The 25,727-nt window shown below is 37.5% G+C and overlaps 1 protein-coding gene across 17 annotated transcripts in view; it reads left to right on the forward strand.

Annotated features, from left to right (window-relative positions):
• Window positions 1–25,727, forward strand: part of CAMTA1 (calmodulin binding transcription activator 1) — a 950,491-nt gene that overhangs the window by 61,930 nt on the left and 862,834 nt on the right. The gene's annotated exons all lie outside the window — the stretch shown is intronic.

Below are 25,727 nucleotides of genomic sequence, written 5' to 3' on the forward strand. Positions count from 1 at the left end.
AGTAATCTATATGTATAATTAATTGCATGTTTTAAATGTGTCAGGGAGCACCCAGATCCTCCTTTTTATGGAATATGTATACAAATCAAAATAAATGTCTGACCGAGATTGCTAAGATAGGTGAGGTAATATGACACTCCTTTCGAACAGCAGAACTCAGGCCGTAGTGTGCTGCCTTGGAAGATTTCTCCTCTCTATTAACCCAAGATTTCTAAAGTTGCTTTCAAACCTAGTTTTCCTGTATGGCAACATTATATCTTGAGATAATTAATCATTATTTGGGTAACAACCACCTCCCCTCTATCTCATTCAACTAAAAGCTGACAAAACATGACTACCAGAGTAATTTTAATCTTTGAGTCAAGCCATGAGTTGAAACTAGCATCTTTCAGAAGGGAAAAGCTAGGGCATTAATTAATTCTGCTGTCTAGTCCTATCAGCTAGTTTTATGCAAGTAAACTGCTGCAGGCTAGGAAACACTTTTTGCTGAAATTTTTAAGTTATTTCCAAAAATGTGTATGTATATTAAAAATATCTTTTATAAAATTGAAATCAGTTAAAAATGCTTAAGGAATGCCTATATGCAAGTTTTTTTAAAGTTGATGCGCAAGTACATTTTCTTGTGGGGAATGAATGATTTTAGAATCTTACCGTATGGAGTGTTTATGTTGAATTTTCTAATTATAGGATATAAAAGCAAGTTCAGGCTAGGCCTACCAGTTATAGTTTGAAATGAATGTATGATCTGCCCTGGTAACCACTGCTCATGAACATGTCAGTAAAATCAATACCATCTGATAGCATTTCAGCCTCTTTCCCTTTTTCTCTTTTTTTTTTAATATAAAAAAGTGGTGGACTGGGTATTGGGATGAAGCAGAATTGCCACATCAGCTGTCTTCTTTGGACTTGCATGTGAGAAACAGATGTGATTGGTCAGCTGATTTTAGAGGCACTATCTTGGTTGTATTACTAAAAGACAGAACTTGAAAATGTAACTGGACACCTGCTAGCTAGAGATATATGCCTGTCAGCCATGGCCTGATAAGGAGCATGATCGTGCTCAGGAGAGAGGGAAAAAGGGTCACTAGTGAGATTGATAGGCAACACCATCATGAGGAACCTGGTGTCCTGTCCTGGCCCTTTGGAGTGGGGAAGATGCTGGGATTCCCAACAGAGCATCATCACTGGACCCTACTCGGGGTTTTGATCGTGGATTCCTGCTATCTAGACACTGGTACAAAGGACATTTGAAGCACTTCTTCCCCACCAAAGCTGATAGTGTTATCAAGCATATGTGTGAAATTTAAGTGCATCTTGTCAATTCCACTAATGCATACAGAGTTGAGAATAAAGAAAAGGAGTACTTGTGGCACCTTAGAGACTAACCAATTTATTAGAGCATAAGCTTTCGTGAGCTACAGCTCACTTCCTCAGATGCATATCGTGGAAACTGCAGCAGGCTTTATATATACACAGAGAATATGAAACAATACCTACTCCCACCCCACTGTCCTGCTGGTAATAGCTTATCTAAAGTGATCATCAGGTGGGCCATTTCCAGCACAAATCCAGGTTTTCTCACCCTCCACCCCCCCACACAAATTCACTCTCCTGCTGGTGATAGCCCATCCAAAGTGACAACTCTTTACACAATGTGCATGACAATCAAGTTGGGCTATTTCCTGCACAAATCCAGGTTTTCTCACATCCCCCCACCCCCATACACACACAAAAACTCACTCTCCTGCTGGTAATAGCTCATCCAAACTGACCACTCTTCAAGTTTAAATCCAAGTTAAACCAGAACATCTTGGGGAGGGGGGGTAGGAAAAAACAAGAGGAAACAGGCTACCTTGCATAATGACTTAGCCACTCCCAGTCTCTATTTAAGCCTAAATTAATAGTATCCAATTTGCAAATGAATTCCAATTCAGCAGTTTCTCGCTGGAGTCTGGATTTGAAGTTTTTTTGTTTTAAGATAGCGACCTTCATGTCTGTGATTGCGTGACCAGAGAGATTGAAGTGTTCTCCGACTGGTTTATGAATGTTATAATTCTTGACATCTGATTTGTGTCCATTTATTCTTTTACGTAGAGACTGTCCAGTTTGACCAATGTATATGGCAGAGGGGCATTGCTGGCACATGATGGCATATATCACATTGGTGGATGTGCAGGTGAACGAGTCTCTGATAGTGTGGCTGATGTTATTAGGCCCTGTGATGGTGTCCCCTGAATAGATATGTGGGCACAATTGGCAACGGGCTTTGTTGCAAGGATAAGTTCCTGGGTTAGTGGTTCTGTTGTGTGGTATGTGGTTGTTGGTGAGTATTTGCTTCAGGTTGCGGGGCTGTCTGTAGGCAAGGCAAGTATCCCACTTTAGATAAGCTATTACCAGCAGGACAGTGGGGTGGGAGTAGGTATTGTTTCATATTCTCTGTGTATATATAAAGCCTGCTGCAGTTTCCACGATATGCATCTGAGGAAGTGAGCTGTAGCTCACGAAAGCTTATGCTCTAATAAATTGGTTAGTCTCTAAGGTGCCACAAGTACTCCTTTTCTTTTTGCGAATACAGACTAACACGGCTGTTACTCTGAAACCTGAGAGTTGAGAATAGTTGGTTGAAAAAGAAATAAAATGTTGCCTAAAGATTCTATTTAAATTCAAAAACTTTTGCTTCAAACTTTTCTAAAATAACTTATTTTGGAGGGCATTTTTAAACCATTTTTGGTTTTCAGTCTCTTGGTTCAACCTTTCCTCTTCTCTTTTTTTCTGTTTTTTCCATTTTGTCGCTGAAAAAGGAAATGAGGAAAACCAAATAAAAAAAGCCCAACAATGTTTTAGTTTTCACTGGGGAGAAAAACTGAAAATTTTAAAAAAATTTTCACCAAATTAGCCTTTTCTCAAAAACAATCTTTAAAAAAAAATTTTTTTTTCCTTCAAAAATGTTGATTAACTCCAGTAGTGAATAGCATCTGTGAAACAGACCTTTTGTTAATTTCACTGCCCAGAAATTGATGGCTTGGCTCACCAACTTCAATATGCCCTAAAGAAAGGGTTTTTTGGTTTGTTTTTTAGCTTCCACTTTGAGTTGATTTTTCAGTCCTTGTTAAGATGTTAGGTAACATTTTCAAACGGCCTACGTTCCATTTTCAAAAATGACCTAGGCTCTTAAAGTTCTATTGATATTGAATGGGCAAACTATTTTGATGAAATTTATACGTATATAGAAATTGTAGGATGTGTAAAGGAAGTTGTAAACTTATTGCACTTATCTCATTGAGAAATAGTGCCATCTAAATTTGTTTAGAGGAGTGGTTTTCAACCTGTGGTCCACGGACCCCGGGTGTCCACAGACGATGTCTAAGATTTACAAAGGGGTCCACAGCTCCATTTGAAATTTTTTAGAGGTCCACAAATGGGAAAAGATTGAAAACTACTGGTTCTCAACCGTTCCAGACTACTGTACCTCAGGAGTCTGATTTGTCTTGTGTACCCCAAGTTTCACCTCACTTAAAACCTACTTGCTTACAAAATCAGACATAAAATTATGAACGTGTTATCGCATGCTATTACTGAGAAATTTCTTAGTTTCGCATTTTTACCATATAATTATAAAATAAATCAATTGGGAATATAAATATTATACTTACATTTCAGTCTGTAGTTTATAGAGCAGTATAAACAGTTCATCTGTATGAAATTTTAGTCTGTACTAACTTCACTAGTTCTTTCTATGTAGCCTATTGTAAAGCTTGGCAAATATTTAGATGAGTTGATGTACTGCCTGGATGACCTCTGCCTACCCCCAAGGGTATGCATACCCCTCGTTGAGAACCGCTGCTTATAGAGTAGCTTCTATGGAGGTCAAGTCTACCCGTTTGTAACTGCTAAACTATTTTCAAGTTAAATACTTGTTTCTGGCTTACTGCTTCAGAACTTCATTTCATTCTCAAGAAGATAGATTGTCTTAAAATCTTTCAGTTTAAAATAAATGCTTATTAATCAACCATTTCTTGTTAAATGGCAGGTGAATCAAATAACAAAGATACCAATTATTTTAAATTGTGTGTACATTGCTTCACAAAAATATCCATAGCAGACTGTTCGTTGTGCTGTTAACTGCCTCCCTTCTTAAAATTTTATCATATAAATTTAATTTATACTTTTTGTTTGGAATCTGTGCGCAGCTGGGGAATATTACATAAACAAATATATTTAATCATAGTACTTCATCTGAAGTGTTCAATTTTTTCTCACAATGATAGCACATCTACTGAGATGAGTCAGAAACTTTATCATGCTTATGCTACTTACCTGGGTTTTTACTTCATGCAAAGACTAGAACACTATAAATAACATTGCCTCTAAAGGATTGTACGGCTCATACTGACATTGTGATGGCGTATTGATTCTTTCTATAACATTTAAAATTGCTTGCATGCCTCCTAGCAGTGAATACATATATGATAGATTCAATATGAGATTAGCATTCCAGTAGAAATGAAATGCTGGTTACATTCCCATTCCAAGAGCTACGCAAAAAAAACAAAACAACCCCCCCACCCCACCTCTTGTTTTTCAGAAATGTAGTCTTAAGCAACCAACTAATTTGTTTCCAATCCATGAAATGGCAAGTTATTTTATTAAAACCTAATTTGAGGAAAGCATCAGTTTTACTCACATATAGTTTTTCTTCATTGGTTGCTTTAAGCTAGGAAGATCTCCTTTTGTGCCCTTCTCATAAGATACATTTTGGCCGTGGTCTGTTTTTAATGTACAGATAGTTCGGGATTATATTTTAACAAGAGAATCAAATGTGAATTGAAATAGAGGGTTTGTATAGAATTAACTTTAGCATGGAAAATTGGAAAAGAGTGGTTAAATGTTGATCATTATGAAGGAGTTTATTTGAAACTAATTAGTTATAACCCAGTGTGAGTTAGGGATTATTTTAGCACCAGATTTAGCCAGTTGGTACTAAATCTGATAGTAACAGTATGATAGTAATCTAGAATTTGACACTCCAGCTGATTTCTGTGGTAAGAGAACTCCTATTTAATAATACATTTTTGTGGCACAATTGAAGAGAGAATTAAACAATTGCTGTAGAACATTAACTTTTTAAACTGAATTGTTTTGTATCATTGGTGGTCAGCTGTCCCTAGCTTGTTTTAGCTAAAATTATGTGTAAATTTTGGCTGGATTTCTTGACCTAGATTTGTTCCAAATTTGAAATTATTTCTCTCAAAGAAATAAAAATCTCTTGAAGCTTATTGTAGGAAATGTAAAAAATATAGTGGAAGGAAAACACAAATTTAATCCTGTAAAGTTGCTGCTTTTACGGCATGATGTAAGCTTAATGTACATTTATCATTTCTATATAATTTCAGTAAGAGAATGACTAAGTTACTGAGAGTGCATACCAAAGATTCTTTATAGCTTCCATGTAATTGAAATTCTAGCAGGAAAGAATTTTGTCTTGCAAATCACATTTAAAGGACTATTTTATTGTGGTGTTAACTGGTACATTATGATTTTAGTATTTCTTGTATGTATGTGTCAATAACTACAATATTTCTGTATTTATGCTGAACAAAGAAAACTAAAAATAAGGGAATAATTTTTACACTGAAAATGAATTTTAAACATACTTGTATCAAAACTCATTTGACAGTTATCTTTTTTTAAATAATGGGTTCCCTGATCAGCATTGTTATCAGTATGATTATAATTGCTGCTTTCTTTGACTTTGTGTCATAGATTAAACAGTGGGATCATAAGCTGGCCTATCTGTGTTGCTTTAGTTTTCCTGACTTTTAATAAGAACATTTTTTAAGTTTAGGAGCAAAACCTTCTTAAATATTTCTTTGAATGGAAAGGTTTGTATATAAGCCACTTTAGGAGGAGATTAAAAAGGCAGTGGCGTTAAAGACTAAAAATGGAGCTTAATAGCAACGTAAAGGTTACGACACTTTCCAACATCACACGGTTTATGGTATTCAGTTTGGAAAGAGGCTATTTTCAATAACTTTGATTTGATTCCATGAAAGGTATTAGTTTTACTTACTGTAGCTCCTTTGTTTTGCAGAGATCTTGATGCAGACGTCCTTTTGGATTTCTTTTTAATAATGTGTGACCCTTCACCTTTGATCCCTTGACCTGCATTACCTTGGTAACCATTTCATTTTTAATTTAATTTCATTTTTTAATTTTTGTGTGCAAGCTGTAACATTTCATCACCTTAAATTGTAACATTCTTCGACTTCCCCAAATATATAAATGTTCCTTTTATCTATAAAGTTATATAATGCCAGCTTCATTTTTGTATTAAAATTCATTTGTTGTAAAAATAAAGTGTAAAAATTCTCCTTGTTCTCATTTTCTTTAAGTTTAACTGTGTACGTTTTTTGTATAGTGCATTACGTTTTCTACCCATGTTCTTAGAAGACTTAAAACTAACTTATTATTTTGTTGTTTTTGTATTTCTTAAATGTTAACTTGCATTTCCTCAGTAATTATCAGTATCAGTAGGAATTTCTCTGCATTTCGTCTGCTGTTTTCTTTCTATCCTACTCGCATTTTAATAATTTAAAATGCCATTGTGAGAACATTTTAAAATATATTATTTTAAGGAACATAAAATAATAAAAAGCGTATACAGTTTTTAATATTTCATTTATTGTTCTGTAGATTTTTTCCTTTTACTTCTGCGGTAATATAAAAACAAGTAGTTAGAAAGTTGGGATATGATTAAGGTTTTGGTTTCTCATCCCAGATATAAAGGCTATATATTTAAACAGCTATCTGTTTAATCTGGTGATGCATTGGTGCAGTTGTGATATTGTGAACTGACAGAGTTCAGAATTATCAGTGCGAGAGGCGTCAATATTATAGGAACATCCTAAAGCCACAATACTTTTTTGTTTTTGTTTTTGTTTTTTTCTTTTTAAAAGATGTTGACATTTAAAGCAATTTGCATTAACTCTGGATACTAGCAATGGCTCTTAGCAGGAATCCGTTTGTGTCTTGTAAATGATCCTATGAAATCTACTAAGCATGGTCCACTGAAGCACAGTTTATTTTTTTAAGTGTGTCTCGTTATTTTATTCTCGAAATTTAATGCTAAAGTTTTAATTGCACACAGCTGAAGCTGCTAAATAACACTGAAATGTACTTAGGCCTTCTCTGAGGTTGGTTTGATACTTACAAAAGTTTATAATTAAAATTAGGGTTGAAGTGAGCTGTTGATTGGAGGTTTGAGCTCTTGCAAACTAGACCCTCCAAGCTCACTGCTTTTGTCCATTTGGCCTGTGAAGAAAAGCAGGTCTAAAACATTGCTGAAATCCGTTGCTGAAAATGGAGACTACATTGAGAACCACCAAAGATGCTAAAACCTTTGCAGCATTTTCAAATCTGAAAAGTGAACCTACAAAGGTGTCCCTGTCTTACAGATATGCTCCATATCTGTATTCCATTGTACCTATTTACTTCAGAGAAGAAGGCATCGCAGAGCCAATACAGCCCAGAGTGACTGAGCTGGATTCAATTCTTTGTGCATCATCAACAGAATTGTTTACTTAAAATCCAATTAGTTATGTGTGTGTTCAACCACATTACCTTAAATATGTTTCATATCTATCACTAAAAATGTTGAAAAAAATATCTTCATTCTCAGAGTACAGGCTGAATTGGCAGAGATGGTCGTTAGAAAATAAGAATATTTTAACCTGTAGAATAGGTAGGATTATTGAGACACACAAATAGAATCCCTTGATGATTTTATCAGAGGAGTAGCAGAGTTAGTCTGTATCCACAGAAACAACGAGGAATCCAGTGGCAACTTAAAGACTAACAGATTTATTTGGGCATAAGCTTTCCTGGGTAAAACCCCCACTTCTTCAGCTGCATTTATTATTTTAGTTATTTTTCAGAATAGAACTGCACTTTGAAGTAGTGATAATGTCTACTGCATTATATTTCCTCAATTTTAACACTTATTCCTATGTCTTTTTACAATCCTAGTATTATGTGTTGAAATGGGAATATTGGTTAAACTCCAGAAGAGAACTTCAGGTCCTCCACATCTTTCTCAGAAAACAGAGGACCCATCCTCTTTTTCCCTTTTTCTCCCCATGGTAGCCTTCGTCATTCCAGAGCCAAGAGGCGCATAGTCTCTTAGCAGAAATTGTGTAAATGGACCACATTTTGTATACAAACTTGTTGTGATGTTTTGGGTATGTCTGGGACGGAAGGACACTTTCTGTGAGCAGCCTCTGCTACTTGACCTAGATATACTTCATTCATTCAAATCAGCATGACTTGTACTTGGAGTTCATACATTCGACACAGCATTACTCATGATTTGTTTTTCATATCTGATGCCCAATTTGAGAGCAGTTCTGCAACCCTTGTATTTATAGTTTTCCACAGACTCATCTTTTCTGGGGTTGTTGCTAATTTATCTCCCAAGTGTCCTTTATGCTGTGAATATTTGAAGGAGAAGGAAAGGTTATTAACGTAGTAATTGTAGCTCTGATTAGTTTGACAGCATAGATCCATACCCCCATGCGCTTTCCCCACTTTGGAGTCTATAGAATAGGTTCTGATTCAATGGAAATGAACTGAAGTGAGATTAGGGCCCATGCTTCTTGTATAACATGGAGTCCCTTTAAACATATGGTGTCATGAGAGAAATGCATACATGCTCAAACAACCCTGGTTTTCTTGCGGGTTCTTGATCCAAGGGGCATGCCCTTGTAGAAGTGCAAATCTGTTTTCTTTCTGCTTGGAAAAACTACAATTACTAGGTAGATAACTTTTTTTCTGTTCAGTATTTAAGATGCCCTCCTTTTCAGAATTTATTAAAACACATTTCCTGTGTAAGCTGGGAATGCTTTTACTAACCTCCAAGCAAGGCTGAATGCTGGAAGAAGAATTGATATTCTTTAAGGTAAATACGGAGATTTCTCATCCGGAAACTGCTGCTGCTGCCGCCACAGATGCTGCTGCAGTTTCTGACCGTGAGGACAATGAGTGGTGTGTAATAGCAGTTCAAGATGAGAGGCTACCACACCGGGAAAAACAATCCTTTGAACATGAATTCTATGACCTGAGAGCAGCAGTAAATGTGTTCTGTTCTGTTGCCTCATTGGAGTTCCCACAGGTTGTTTCTTACCCCTTTGGATTCTCCTGAATAGATACCACATTTTAGAGTTAAATCTTTTTGTACTTCCCCATCTCTTATCCCCACATGATCACTTTTCATAAACTTTAATTCCCAGTACTGGAATGGCTTTTGTGGATTTCGGTCATGTCCCCACCCATATCCAATTCAACAGGCAAGCGAGTGGTGCCTCTTGATTAGTATATCTTCCTTTCCTGCGTCCTATTTGTTGAAGATTTCCTCCATGCAGGAGGAGTACTTGGCTGTTCATTAAGATTATTCTGTTTTAAGAGATTGTCTGATCTGATTGCTAAAATAGGCCGGGGTTGAGTGAGAGCCAGGATTTAAATTGTCCATAAGAGTTCACTATCTACTGTCTCACTTTAGTGCTATTATTCTGTCTTCAGTTTAATGTTTCTTTTTGGGCTGTTGTATTTACATGAAAAGCCCAATAAGCATAACTTTAACAAGGAGAGCTTACTTGTAGGGCAGGTTTCCTTATTTTCTTCCAATTCTAATTAAAATATGTGGGGATGTATATGAATGACAAATGGAAAATTCAATCAGAAATTAAAATTATGCTTATTTTACTGCTGTAATTTTTGAACTTTATGAAGGACGGTTTTGACAGTATCTTTATGATAAAATGAAAACGCTTACCAACATCAGAGAAAGGTAATTTTTAATTCAATTTTCACACTTGAATTGAACTTGTCATATGTATAATCTGAGATCCTCATGTGACAATTTATTTTTGATTGATTATATCTGCTAAAATCAATCTTGTGCATCTTATTTTTGATTTTTTTAGCAGATACAATCAATCTTGTACATCTTCAGAATTCCTATTGTTGAGAATGCAAGTAAACGTGTAGCACTTGCTGTTGGGGCGGTCCTTCCATTGGGGGACTAAGCGGGGAGAACAAGTGGCTTAAATTAAATTGTTTAATTTCAAGGGACCTGAGTATAAACCTTCTTTAAATCACATATGAACTGCCATAGAGTAGTCTCATGTAGTTCCTACTAGACATCTTTAGACCTAGATTGGCAGAAGTTATAGTGATGAGGGTTATAGAAGTACCTAAAGAGACAATATTTTCTGTTAATCAAAGAGAAACTGGAAGAATGACTGTGGCAGGTCAGTAGTAAGATGCACTGGCATAGTTGTGTGAGTGCAGCAGATCAGTTGCCTGCCCACACTAACCCTGATTTTATCAGTGTTTTCCCTTTGTCTTTGAAGTACCTATCATAGCTTCCAAAGCCATAGATAATTTCCCAGGTTGGAACAATGTAGGCTGATACATTGTCAATTAGTGAACATGTTCAAAGGATTCCCTCCTCTCACCAAAACAGAATCCCAAACCTCCTTGTGCTACACCTTCAGTCATGCTGCAAAGACACTACAAAGCTCAAAAAGTGAATTTTGTCTGACCAATGTACTGGAGGTAAATTTCAGAGTAGATAGTCCTCTACGGAGAAGACCATGCTCCAGGTGTACAAAGCTAGGAAGTTTTTGTGAAATGCTGTAACCTATGTCAGTTGCATTGATGGACCACAAGGAGAGAGCCTGTCTTAAGATAGCAAGGACCCAGACTGTAATGGACTTTTAGATCAAAACCAGCACCTTAAATGCACCTGAAAACAAATGGAAACCAGTGTAGTCTTCAAGGCACAAATTAATATTCCTTCTGCAAGAGACTGCTAAATAAGAGTGCAGCAGCAGTGGCATTAGTTGAAGTAAAACCATGGATTAGGACCTCTCGGAATCCAACTATGAATATTACTGATGCTATACTTTACTGATTTGTCATTTTTTCTTTTTTTTTAGACACAGTTTGGCCCCTAAAGACACTAATGCCAAGAAGCATTAGGTACTGTATTTATTATGATTAAGCTCTTAAGGAGTTGTCTTGTATTAAAAATATAAAATATGTACACCTATGGACCTCAAAATGTTATCTTCATTAACAGCAAAATGAAAATTTAGCAATTTTAGTCTAACTTCATTTCTGTAACACATGAAAATATAAGAATGATTTTGCAACTTTTTTTTAGTTTCTGCTAGGTGTTTTGGTGTACCATCTGTACAAAATCCTCCAATATTTGAAAGTTAGTGGGCATTTTGCATTGGGATAATAGAATTGCTCAGTTCTTCAAATTTTAGTTCCTTGCCTTTACTTGGATTTATTACCAATTTCTTCTTTACGTTTGGTTTTATTGTTTAGTCTAGTCTCAGTATTAACAGTTAAATTGTGAACAGCATGGGAGAAGCAGATGTGTAATACTTGACATTTCTTTTAACTTTTTTTAAAAACTGACTTGTCCCCCTTTTTAATAGTCACATAAATGAACTTAACCTCTTTGCTGGTGGGAGTTGGAAAGGAACACTTCAAATGGTGTGATGACAGGGAACTTAAAGTATTACACATAAGGCTCTACCATTCAAACTGAAGCTTTTTTAGCTAGCAGTAGTAGGCTGTTATCCTCTAATGAACCAGCCACTATAGGGGAATTTGATAGATTCTCCTGTTGTACTCCATACTCCTGTTAGAAAAAGCCTGTCTGAAGCGTTTGAGGTATAAAGGAACCATGTTGGGCTCTTACAATCTCCTGCCTAGTTCTTTGGTGAGTTTTAAACCCAGGACCAAGATCTTCAGTGTGGCATAGACCTCTACCACTTGAGTTAAAGGGGTAGTTCTGTTAAATGATAACAGTAGTAAATCTGGTACTTCTCTGCTGTCTCAGTCTAAAGAAGATATTCATACTGAAGAAAATATTCTCTGCACCTATAGAAGAGGTTTCTGCTATCAAAAGCTGGTTTAGCACTTCAGCTGGTTCTTAGGTGACTTCTATCGGTTCAGTGGTTTGACTATCTTTAAAACTTAGCAGTAAACATGTACTACTTAATATTTTTGTACTTAATTTAAATGTTTTAATATAAGAAATTTAGGCCTTAACTAGTGTGACCAGAGAGGAAGTGTGAAAAATCGGGACAGGGAGTGGGCCAGTAAAAACAAAGCTCCAAATATCAGGACTGTCCATATAAAATCAGGACTTCTGGTCACCCTAGCCTTAACTTATATTGTCATAATTTCACATTTAATTTTAGATAGGATTTTTAAAAAAACACATTTAAATAAAAGTCCGATTTTTTTAACAAAAGCATTGTTTATCTCTCCTCCATTATCAGGAAGAGAAAAGTAATAAAATCTAACAGTAGATTTGACAATAGTCAGTTTTACAGCAAAGCTGGAACCCTGTCCTCTCTGTTTTGAGCAGAAGCTTTTTCTGGATGCTGTAAGATAGAACCTTATTTAATATCAGTCACTCCAGTGTTTGTATATGTATAAAATAATCATATAAAATACTTTCACCAAAATTAGTTCTCAAATTAACATATTTAATTAATAATTTCTTTTAATTAAACACTACCAGGGAAAGAATTTCAGTTAAGAGTCAGTCCTCTCTCACATTCACACACAAATCCATCCAAGTATTTATGCTTAAAGTTTTAAAGTCACTTTCCAATTTCTCTTGAAAATCATTATTAGAAATAACCACAAGCAACATTATCCTTTAATGTTTAAATTTACCATATTCTCCCCTTATTTTAACCAAATAGCAGAAGCTTCCATATTCCTCAGTAATGACTTTTTCAATTATTCAGTCTGTTTCTGTACTTGAGATACTGACAATTTTGGGTAATATCAGAGGTCATATATTGTTTAAACAGTCTTAGGTTGCAGTTGTGATGAAAAGTGCAGAGGTCAAACTCTGCCTCTGATCATTGGATAAATTAAATTTAGGCTGAATTATCTTTCCTGGTTGATCTCTGCTTGCTAAAAAGAGGAGGCGGATGTTTCCTGTGCCTGCTCAACTCTGTCGCCTCCCTCTCCATGTGGGCACCAGACCTCCTTGGGGAGGGTGCTGGTAAGGCAAGTAATTCGCAAATGTTACTGGCACGATCTGGACCTTTGTGACAAAACAGTTACTATTGACAGGAAGGGAAGTGCTTTTGAGTTCCAGTAACTACAAAGTACAATATGTTCATTGTCTTTTGAGAATAGTCTGGATTGGAATTCTAGGTCCTGGGTTAATAGATTGATGACCCTGCACAATGATATAAGATACATGACAAATTGACTGTATGGAAGGCAAAAAGTTGAAATTGTAAGATTGTTTAGGAACACCTGGGTGGAAGCTGGCAAAATATCCTACAGGTTCTATCATTCTTCCTGTTTATGATCAATTGTACCACCCCTGATTAATTCAGGCAAGAGAGTTTCGGTCTCAGTTTGTCACCAGCAGTCCTCTGTACCCTCCTTATATCTGCTCACACCTCATCATCTTTGTTTTTATATATTTACAATAAACACACAAAATATAAGCTGTAAATCCATTCAGCTGTGAGTAAAAACCATACAGAAATGTTTTAGGAAGCAAAATGAAATGAAGTGTTTCACCTGAGTTGAAGGGAGAAAAAGTAAACCTTCTTTAATTCTTCTTAATTGATAGAATTGGTAGAAACAAGGTTATTACTTTACTATAACTAAAGTATAATGACAGGTTTCAGAGTAGCAGCCATGTTAATCTGTATTCGCAAAATACTCAGATAAATTTGTTCGTCTCTAAGGTGCCACAAGTACTCCTTTTCTTCTAACTAAAGAAGATGCCTTTTGTATACAGCATAAGCCAGATACGCCCACTCTAAATCCTCATCTCTCTGGGACAGAACCCATTAAATTCTGTTAGTGAGTGTTATTTGTCAGGGCACTGGGTCCAACAGATGGATTCTATCTGATTCTTTCTCCAAACAAAGCGTAATATGTTAGGCTCAACTAGGACATCTTTTACTGAGCACTTCACAGTTCTGGTGATGACCAGTTTTTTGCTCATGAAAAAATCAAAGGATTAAAACCAAAATAGAGGTTAATCTGGAAGACTGCTCAAACATAAATGTAAAGATTGAAACTAATTTTTTCCCCCCCAAAGGATACATGTTCTGGCTATTTCATTGAATAGCCATTAGATAAACTGACAGACCTTCATGATTACTCTATCTTGTTTTTTTTAATCTAGTAGTCATTAAATAAGAACACATCGCTCTTAAACTTGGCAACTAAAATCCTTGTACATCCTGGTAATTCCCAGGGAGAATTCACCAATGGTCTTGTAAGTATGGGTACACATGTGTTTCTTTACGTGATTTTCTGATATCACATTTTTGGATAAAAGTCCACCTCCAGCAGATAAGAAGGTTTACATTATATTGTGGTGGGGGGGAGGTTGTTGTCACTCACTTTTAAACTGTACAACTTGAGCCTTTTGATGGGACAAATAACCATGAGGTTTAGTTAATCAATAATGTGAAAGGATGGTGATAAATATTGATGTGTGAGCTTTGTCTTATTAAAGGAATTGTATAACGAAAATCAAACATTTCACCTACGTTTATGAATTTTAAGTTAATTACAGCCTGTTGTAGATAAATGGGTTTGGATTATATGATTATGTAAAATTGGAAGCTGCATCTACTCCACAGTGAATTTCTGCTCAGCAATAACCAGTTACCATTTGGTAGCACAAGACCGTGTGTATGGTCATTAATAATTTAAACTTGTTCTCTGTACATAAAAACTTTCACATTGCCTGGGTGACATTTAACACAGTATTTTAACTGTCGTTAGAACCTTTGTTATCTATATAGAACCTTCACCTGTGATACACAACTCCCCTTTATCCTCTTAAATAAAATAAAAATGAAAAAGCATCTAAAACTAACAAGCAAAACACTAAGTAGAAACAGTAAAAATATTTTACCAGTAAATCTGGGGCAAGAGCTGTCTCTTAAAGAAAGCCTATTAGACTTGACAGGAAAAAGGCTTTGGAAGGAGTTCTTTAGAAAATATTATAATTAAAAGATTTGTTCAAGTGTGTATTTTCCCCTTTTTAGGAGTTTAAAGAAATCCCTCCCTCCATAAACTGATTACCTCTCAACATCAGAACTCCTTGGCATTAAATACCAGTTAAGCTGTTACTGTGCTGATTTGAACGTTCCTTTGTATTAAATGTAAAACAGGTTTTTAATCATATGATTTAGATGTTTTAATAGAAAGTAAACGTTTAACTTACTTTGGCTGCAGCTGAACCCTTATTTAATCCACAAGAATATTTACAATAAAGTGAAAACATGCGTTTATTTAAATTAAGCTTTATCGATGGGTTAGCTATTTTAAGTATTTCAGCATATACATTCAAAAATGGGAATACTTTTTAAATAGAAATGACAGTTCACATTTACAGGATAACTTGTATAATATTTTAAGCAGTGATCAAGTTCAGATTGCAATATAAAGCCTGGCGAAAGGTGAGACTGAAATACTGTAATGGGTAAAAACACAGTGCTGTTAGGTGCCATATGGATAGGTAAAACTGTTTCCACCCCTGCCCCCCCAAGTGCCATTGGATTTTAAATGAGGAGTCATGGTCAGTGCCTCTGTTTGCTTTTGAATAACATACTGGGGTGCTCGTTTAGTACTATCTTCAGGGGAAGAATGCCACCTTCTGAAGTGAAGCATCCAGGTTTTCCTGGCAGGGGCTCTCATCAAGTGTTGGAACAGGCTTGACCTTATTTAGCTTGTGAGATCTTGATGCAAGATCACAGCTCAAGATAATACAATTGCAGAGGATCAGGCTTATAGGGCAAAATTTCTCTATTGTCCAAAGCTTTTTTTTCCCCTTTAATAAAAAAAAAAAAATAGCGGGTGGGAAGAACTATCAGTGGTCTGTGAAATAATACGGTTGAGGAATTCTGCTAATTCACTTCACTGTACTGTCTTTGCAGTTGCGCTGGGAATTAAGGAAACCAGATTTTCTTTTCTTGCTAACATGGCAAAGTTTTATATACATTACCTAAGGTACAACATTCTCTGTTTCTCTATACAAGTAGATCCATCAGGTTGCTCAGGCTCCAGCAAATCTTTGCTCCGAGAAGGCAGTTTTGCCCTAGAGACGCAATGGATAAGAAGATTGATGGGGCACTCAAAAATGTTTTTGATTACTCTGCTGCTTAGCTGGCCATGCATTCATTATATGCAGCTGATGCCCTAACTGCGTGGAGTGCAGAGTTACAGGAGGAGCCCTCCATCTTTGTTTTAATTCCAGAATATTCAGAAAAGTTTTATCTGAGGGTACTATCATTTGCCGTTTTTTATGTATTTCTACCATCAGAAGACAGACTATTAGGCCTATTAGCGTCTTAAGAAGTCAGTAGGTCATAGGCCTCTGGAATTCTCTTCTGAAGATGGCTAGAATGGCCATGTGTTGCAGTGCTTTCAGATTAACATGTAAAACTCATATCTTCAGTTTGCTTTTCCACAGCCACAACAAAAATTACAATGAAGGAGGAGAAAGAGAGAGACAAAGGAATTATCATCTGAGAAAATAAATCCACCTGATTGTCTCAGGACAGGGGAGAAGAAATTGAATCACGTGGTTTTATTCTGAGATTGGCAGTGAGGTGGGGATTGTAGCTGCTCAGCTACTGTGATGATCAGCCGTATAGAGACAGAGTCACAGACCTGGGGAAATGCATCTAAACAAATCAGGGACTGGGGAAAGACCCCATACAGTTCTGACATGGGTTACACACCCTGCTAAAGTTCATTGCTGCTGAAGTCTGTAAAAAGGGAAGGCAAATGATCATTTGTTTACAGGCAGTGAGTCAAGTTATTTCATGCCAGAGGTCAACATAACAGATCATTGTATAACAGCCAGCAAGTTCTGCTGTGTGTGTGGGCATGTATATGTTCTAAGGTGAATGTCTCTGGAAAGTGAATGACCATGGGGCATGATCTTGGCACACACCATATCATAGGCCTCAGACCGCTGCAGTGGTGCTATAGCACAGGTTGAAAAGTGCATTTCGGCTATTGAGTATAATGTTACTTGACACTCTTTTTACTGTTCCATATCCTCACAGCCCCTGTGAGATCGGCAGGGAGTGTTCAGAGGTTGTGTCGTGGAACCCATTTACAATTAATGTGTGTGTGGTTGGGTGGGTAAATTGAATTTTGGGAAAGTTGATAAGAGGGCCAGGCTTCAGAAATGTGACGCTCCCTTATGTTTCTGAAAAGAGAGGTATATTTAGTATTCCACTGAGCCACATAACCTGCACTGGCTGTAGTGTAGTTAACTGGAAACATAAACCACTACTTAGAAGAGATTAAGTGGCACAAATTACAAACTTTACAAATGGTTAACTGATTTATAAACTATTGACACTTAGGTATAGGCGAGGTTGCACTTTTCCATTCTTTGTCGTTCCCTTGCATACAAACAGGAATAATGCGATTCTAGCCACCAAAGTATTTGGATCATTCATGTCTGAATCATTTCTGTTCTCTGGCTGCATTGATTTTTCAGTTTTGGATTCGTACTGTTTATCTTACTTTCAAGTCTGTGGGATTAAACTCTCTAACATTCTTGCTTCAGACTGCCGAATATTACTACCTTATTTCTAAAAACGTCTGGCTCCCAGTGATTGTGGAATCTGATTTTTTGGGGAGGGAAGAGTAATCACATGGCAACTAAGCAAAAGGTTCAGGTAAGTCTTTATGTAAGCACATAGGGAATGGATATATCTTACCTGGAAAGAATACCAAATGCTGTGTTGTGCAATGTCTTCATTATCTTTTTTTCATTGTTATCAGCAAGGCATTTCTCCTTTCTCTACATGCCAGTGACTATGAGGAATTGGGGGATAGCCCTATTAACGTTGTTTAAATAAAGCATTTGCTGAAATTTTATGACTAGTGCCTACGGTTTTAGTCACAGTTCCTTGCAAAGGTTTGCATTTAGAGATTATATGAATGCTATAATTAAAACCTTTTGTAGCCTGGAAGATAAGGTTTGAAGCACTAGTCCCTTTTCCAATAAAGATCTGCTTTTATTTGGAAATTAAGATTGCTGCCCATTTCCTTCTCTAATGAACTTGTAAAGTGTTGTGTTTCAGCCCTGTGGAATGGATGGAGGGTTCCTTTTTTAATTTATCAGCTGCATTTGTTTCTTGAGACCTGTGGACACTTAACTTTTTTTCCATTTAAAAAAAGCAACGCTCCATATTCTGGTTATAGAGCTGTGAGAGTGGAACTGCTTTTATCGATCTGTATTGATTTTAGTTGGAGGTGATAGCGAAAGTGGATTGCTCAGCGTAACCCTCTGCTCTTATTGGAAGGTCCCAAATCCATGAAAACATCTTGATTGCTAGAGCAAGAAGATGGCTGGTGGAATGAATTTGATTGTAGGAGCAGCAAGAGCTGCTGGTGTGTCAGTGAACCGGCCAGGGATATTTTGTCACTTAGGGCAACCCAGGAAAGTGGGGCACCTTACCACCACCTGCCCTTAGTGTGAGGAAGTCTTGTGTTTGCCTGCCAGTGGTCAGCTCCCCGACACCACCAGCCACAAGCAGTGCAAGCAATCACCCCATGCAGGCTCCATTGTCCCGCCACAGGTTAGCAATAGGCGCACACGCCAACCCCAGTGTCTAATCTGAGTTCTGAGCTTTTTTTTCATTGGTGTGTAAGCCCCGTGCCCTCTTCCATCACTGAATAAATCATTTTCTCTGCAGTAACATCTAATGTAATCCTAGCTCTGCCTTACTGGACACACACACAGAGAAGCTTTCACAGGGTGTTAACTTACATTTATGTAGAACTTTTTATCAAACTATTTCTAACTGCTTTACAAAGGGGTGGGTAAATCCTCATGTTACAGATGGGGGAGACATCCAAACCCACCCAGTGAGTCCGTTTTAAAGTTTTGAGTAAACCCCATAGATCCACTGCTATAGCCACTAGACCTGTTGCTTTCCTTGTGTAAACAAATGGAGGGGACATTTTGCTTCCTATTTGAGGCAGTGACGCTGTTCTGAGATTAGGAATCTAAACCTGTCTGTGAAACTTCAGAAATACTGGAGCAGATCTTCAGTTTGTGTAGACTGCCATAGGTCTATTGTCTTCTAATTTACTAATTTACACTGTCTTACAGTATGGCCCATTTGTAATTCTGCAGGAAGCGAATATGGCTAAGAAAACTAGCATGCTGGGTTATAAATTACAGAGGAGGAAGTCTAGGGCAAGTATAAATAGAAACTTTTTCAAGCTGGGAAGGATTCCTTGTGTCAGTTGCACATCATGAGTGCTAATACTACAGCTTTTTGTTGTTTATATGAACTGTCTAGGCGATCAGATTGAAGTCAAGATTTGAAGCCTGGAAGCACAAGGAGAATGGCAATCAGCTTCTGAAGCATTTACAGTGTGTTATCAATTAAGATGTGTTGCTGGGAGAGGGACACGCCTTTTAGAGCAGCTGAATGAAATGTATGTACAAGTAATCAATGAGCAAGAAACAAAACCAAGAGGGAGTGTGACTGGGAAAAGGCTCTGGGCCTTGTGAGGAAGAGCTCCTAAACGGTGGCCTTGCTTTTAAAGGGACTAGGAGAAATCTTACCTGTGTGCAGGTGCAGAAAGTTATTCTGCTGATTCACCCAGGCTGTCATGTCAGGTGGGTCTTGTTAAATCCCGCTTAGTGTAGGTAGCAGGCAGAGAGGCCCAGTGAAGGGAAAGCAAGATGCAAGGATAGAAAGTCCTAATAACAAGATAAGCCCTTGCAACAGCTTGCTCAGAAGAAAGCTAGGGGCAAGTTTCTGTTGATTTGTTTTGAAGTGCAGTCCTGCTTTCAAACTGTTGTTTAAGACACCGAGGAAGCTAAATAAAAACAAATACTGGAAAGCAGGTATTCTCTATAGTAACCTACTCTGTATGTGCTGCTGTGTTATGGGGTATGAAACCTGTCTGCTTGCAGGGAATAAGTACTAGCTACAAAGTGTTGCAAGGTGCTAACAGGGAGAGTAATACTAGTGAAAATGAAAATCTCTTCTGTGTTCCTGGTATGCTGCAGTGAAAATAAAGGACATGACATCCCATAGCTAGGGGAATACAAGAGACCATGAATCAAAAGGAGTGGCCATATGCGTATCGGATTAGAATCCACTTTTGCTCATTGTGCAGCTGAAATTGTACTTTGGGGGTTGGGGTAGGAGGTTAAAGTAAAATGGAATTAAAATTATTCCAGATTTCAATGTATTTCAAAGTTAAAAATGACTTAACGCTGAAAAGACACCATTTTGTGGTGACCTGAACAGGGTTCTTCAGAGTGGGAAGAGAATTGTTAAAACTGATCCAGGCTATTTTTAAAAAAGCAGAGAGGCTTGGCATCTGCACTAGATATTGAAATTGTTTCTGGTCTTTGCCATACAAATACATGTAAATAGAAGTACTTCCCCCTGAGAGATATTTTCATAGAAATTGCTAAAAGCATCTATCAGGAACAAGTTCAAAAAAACTTTTATTTTTAAGCACTAATGCATTGGAAAGTTATCTGGATCTCTCTTTAAGTTTTTCTTTTTTACTTTAACTTCAAAACTGGCAATTCAGATCTGGGCTTTAATATGAAAAAATAAACTTGAGATATGCATTTGTCAACTTCATCCTGTTTAATAGCTTTTATGTACAACCTACAGTTTCTATGTCCAGTCAGAATGACTGCAAATCAAAAAGTGTTACTTTGATTTAAAATGGTAGCACAATTGTGTGGGTACATACAGTTTAACTGTTTACAGAAATTTAAAATAACTAAGTAAATTCCTTGTGGTAAACCACTGGGAATTGTGCAGCCTACAGTTAATTTTAAGTGGTGCTTCATGATTCTAGAAAGATGTCGAATACATTGTAGAAACACTGACACCTGTGCTGAGTTCCAAAGGACACAAATATACTTTTGTAAAGGAGTGGCCTTCAAAACCACAAAAGCTAAATGCTTTAAATACAATGACCTGGGAGAAAATACCTATTTTGTGTGTGTGTGTGTACAAGTGTACAAAGCTTTTCTCATTAGTATAGAACAGTGCTATACAGTTCATTTGCTTAAGGCTCAAATACAGTAATTGTAATCCTTGGTTTTAATGTATGCATTAGCTTTCAAACATTTAAAACTATTATATTAATGCAGGTGATCATATCTGGATAGATTATGACGCTGTGTACAGGCTTGTACTGTAAATTGTTGAGATCTAATTATGTAAGGGCTTGTGTGCTATAAATAGCTCATTAGTCTGGCAAGTTGCATTCACCACATAGGCACTCAGCCTGTTTTTGTGCGTTCTGTAGTAAAAGTCTAGAGGATGGGTTTGTGTGAGTGTTTTTTGGGACAGATTAGTACTTGCTACATTTTGTCCCCATCTAAACTGCACTTAGAACTAAGGCCCTGATCCTGCAAATACTTAACGCATTTGCTTACCTTTTGATTAGGTGAGTACTGCACACGTTTGCAGGATTGCAGACTAGGTATCTCCTTTTTTCACTCTGGTCTCTATACCTTCTACCATGTCAACCTGTATAAATCGAGTGACATCCCAATCCCAGTGATCCAGGCCTGTGCCCCTTTCTCATTCGAATCACTTCTGAAAGCGCACTGTTTCTGTGAGCCTCTGTCACGCTAACTCCCATCATCCATCGAATGCTGCCTTTTCCATTCTTGCAACAGATAAAAGAGAGAGCGTAAGGAGGCTACTCACATGCAGAAAGTTAATGTAATCAGGGCCTAAATTACACTTTCTTTGGTGCATTCTATCTGTGCTCATCTTTTAGGCTCTGTCTACACTAGAAGATTTTGTCTCTCTTTAGAAGGTGTGACAGTGTAGCATGGATGAAGCTGTAGTGAAGGCAGGATGCCGGCCTTTTTAATTCTTTATTACTTGGCCTGCTTCTAATTGCAATGTAAAACATTCCATATTTCTCATTGATGTGTCCCCTAATGCACAAGAAGCTGAAATATCATGAAAGTACAGGGCATCAGTGGATTGATGGCTTTTTTCTCCTCTGCTTTACAAAACAAATACCAGAATATATTTTATTAAATGCACATCAAATTTAATGCATAATGCTAAGAAAGCCAAAAAGATAAATTGTTTTATGATACATTGTTGCTTTCCTCGGACTTAAATGTATATTATGCCCATGTGCCTCTTAATTAAAAAAATGTCTTTGAGCTAAAACTTTTCCTAGCAGAATCAAACATCTGAAACCAGCATTGGAGCCCAGGGCTTCTCTAGTGTAGTTAACTGTGGAGTGTAAATGTTTTAGTATTACATTTTGCTTTTTACAAATGGACTCCGGATAGGAACTGTTCTCTCTTATGGCTTTGTTTTTAGCAATGCAGTTTAGAAAGAATCCCATGAAACTGCGTCTCCTAATCATGTCTCAAAAACCTGAATGGATTGAAAATGTGACAGTGGCTCCTCTCTGTGTATAAACAAATGAGTTCATATTTGGTTGTGTTCTGCTAAGGTCAAGAAGAAGGAAAAATTACGCTCTCATGGGTGACATGACACCAGTACCCTCTGGCCTAATATAACATTCTCAAACTCCCTGAGGTAATGCACGTGCTAATATCCTCACACCTCAACCCTCCCTTTAATTTGTCCTCTTTTTAGGAGGTAGAAGAACCTTCCTTTTTTTTCCCCTCAAGGACCATGCCAAAAACTGCCTAGAACAGTAAAATTTCTTTCTTGCTCTAACACGCTTGCATTTAAATCAGAAAGGCTAAGGTACAAAATGATTTACACCTAGCAAGGGACATAAAGGCAATAAGAAGAGGTTCTTTAAATACATAAGGAGCAAAAGAAAGATGAAGGAAAGCATAGGCCCTCTACTAAGTGGGGAAGGAGAGCTAATAAGTGGTGGTATCAAGAAAGTTGAGGGGTTTAAAGCCTATTTTGCATCAGTCTCCACTAAAAAGCTTAATGGTGACCAGATACTCAACACAATATTAAAGAGGGGGGAAGGAATGCAAGCCAAAATAGGGAAAGAAGAGGTTAAAGAGCATTTTGATAAGTTAGATATATTCAAGTCAGCAGGCTCTGATGAGTCATCCTTAAGGATGACTTAAGCAACTAGCTGAAGCAATCTCAGAAATGTTAGCACTTATCTTTGAGAACTCATGGAGGAGTGGTGAGGTCACAGAGGACTGGAGAAGGGCAAGCGTAGCACCTGTCTTTAAAAAATGGAACAAAGAGGACCCAGGGAATGATAGACCAGCAAGCCTTACTTTGATACCCAGAAAGATACTGGAACACATTATTGCTTACATACTGATTGTACACCTGGAGGATAATAGGGTTAAAAGGAATAGCCAGCATGGATTTTTTTCAAGAACAAATCATGGCAAACCAACCTAATTTCCTTCTTTGACAGGGTTACTGACCTACTGGATAGGGGGAAGCAGCAGATGGGATAAATTTGATTTTTAGTATGACTTTTGACATAGTTCCACATGACATTCTCGTAAGCAAACTAGGGAAATGTGGTCTAGATGAAATTACTATAATGTGGGTGCACAACTGATTGAAAGACTATTCACAAAGTAGTTATCAGTGGTTCACTGTCAAACTGGGAGGCTATATCTAGTGGTGTCCAGCTACAATTCAATATTTTCATGAATGACTTAGATAATGGAGTGGAGAGTATGCTTATAACATTTGCAGATGACACCAAGATGGGAGGGGTTCCAGGCTCTTTGGAGGACAGGATTAGAACACAAAATGACCTCAACAAATTGGAGAATAGATGTGAATTCAGCAAGATAAAGTTCAATAAAGACAAGTGCAAGGCACTTCACTTAAGAAGGAAAAATCAGATGCCCAACTACAGAATTAGGAATAACCGGGGAGATGGTAGTACTGCTGAGAAGGATTGGCGCGGTGTAGTAGATCACAAACTGAATATGTCAATCACGTGATGCAGCTGTGGAAAAAAGGCTAGTGTTCTGGGGTGTGTTAACAGGAGTGTTGTCTGTAAGACTGGGGGTAATCATCCTGCTGTACTCAACCCTGGTGAGGCCTCAGCTGGAGTCCTGTGTCTTGTTCTAGGCAGCAGACTTTAGGAAAGCTGTGCACAAGTTGGAGAGTCCAGAGGAGAGCAACAGAAATGATGAAAGGTTTTAGAAGGGTTAAATGAGGAAAGGTTTTAAAAAACAAAAACAAAAAAAACCTGGGCATGTTTAATCTTAAGAAAAGATTAAGGGGGATCTGATAAGTCTTTAAATATGTTAAGGACTTCGATAAAGAAGACAGTGATCAATTGTTCTTCATGTCCACTGAAGATAGGACAAGAAATAATGGGCTTTAATCTGCACCCGTGGAGATTTAGGTTAGATATTAGGGAAAACTTTCAAATTATAAGAGTAGCTAAGGTCTGGAATTGCTTCCAAGAAAGGTTGTGAAATCCCATCATTGGAAGTTTCAAAAAACGGATTAGACAAACACGGGTCAGGGGCTGGTCTAGGTTTACTTGGTCCTGCCGCAGTGCTGGGGGCTGGACTTGATGACTTCTCGAGGTCCCCTTCTAGCCCAACATTTCTATGATTCTCCTCTCCTGGAATCACTGTCTAAATTCTTCACATCAGATTCCTTTCTCTTGTTTCTTACCCACATGGACCTGCTTACTCTCATTTAAAAACAAAACACAGCTGCTTACCGTACTGCATATGCATGACTCTGTTCTCAGTCACAAGCTAGGCAGAAGTGACCTAGAAGTCGCTGTGCCACTGGCTTAGAGAGACAGTCTCTTCAGAGCTCATGCAGTAGAGTTGCTGTGCTGGGACCATGAGGCTTCTAGTTCGAGTCTCTCCTGTGGCGGTGTACCATGCTGCATGCACCTGCTCCCCAGCTATCAAATTCAACAGGCCTCTGGCCCTCTCAGGTGAAACAAAATTCTGTACCTTGAGATCTAAATCTGTGGGGTGGAAACTTATTGCTGTTCTCACTTTCCTCTAATTTTTTAGGTCAGTCACAATAACAGGAATCCTTAAACTGTCCTCTTCCCACTGGGTCTACAAGCAGCTGCAAATCTTTTGGGTAACGAATCTTTCCAATGTTGCTGTTCTATTCATTCTTTCCAAATATACCTTCCACTCACATGCCTGAATCCCCTTTTACTGACTTAAGGTAAAGTGATTGGGCTTCTTTATCTTTGCTGAGGATGCTGTAAATATACCCTGCAGGCAAAATTTAAATGACCCACCAAAGGTGGCATCTGTTTACATATGACTTTCTCTGCCCTTGTTACTTTTTACCATTACATTTTTAATACTTTGTCCTTTTCCCACTGGGAAACACCTCCCCCTCGCCCCAGCAAACTGGTATGTTCTTGCAAATGTTGTGTGTTGATTGATCCATTTCGCTTTGTGAATGGATCTTGAAATTCCGCAGCATGTACGTGGGCAACCCAGCTATTCCTGGCCCATATTTGCTTGTTCAGAGTGCAAAAGAAAGGGGAATTGAAGACATACTCCAAAAGAGGTCTAATTACTTTAAGCCTCAATTATCAAGTGACATGATTACGAGGTGCCCAACTAATTCTCAAAGGTGTTCTCTCAGCTTGGGCACCCAAATTCATTCGTCACCTTTGATAAGTTAGGTCTAAAAGTTCCTAGTTCCTTGGCT

Source organism: Lepidochelys kempii, chromosome 18 (genome assembly GCF_965140285.1).
Source record: "Lepidochelys kempii isolate rLepKem1 chromosome 18, rLepKem1.hap1, whole genome shotgun sequence".
NCBI lineage: Eukaryota > Metazoa > Chordata > Testudines > Cheloniidae > Lepidochelys > Lepidochelys kempii.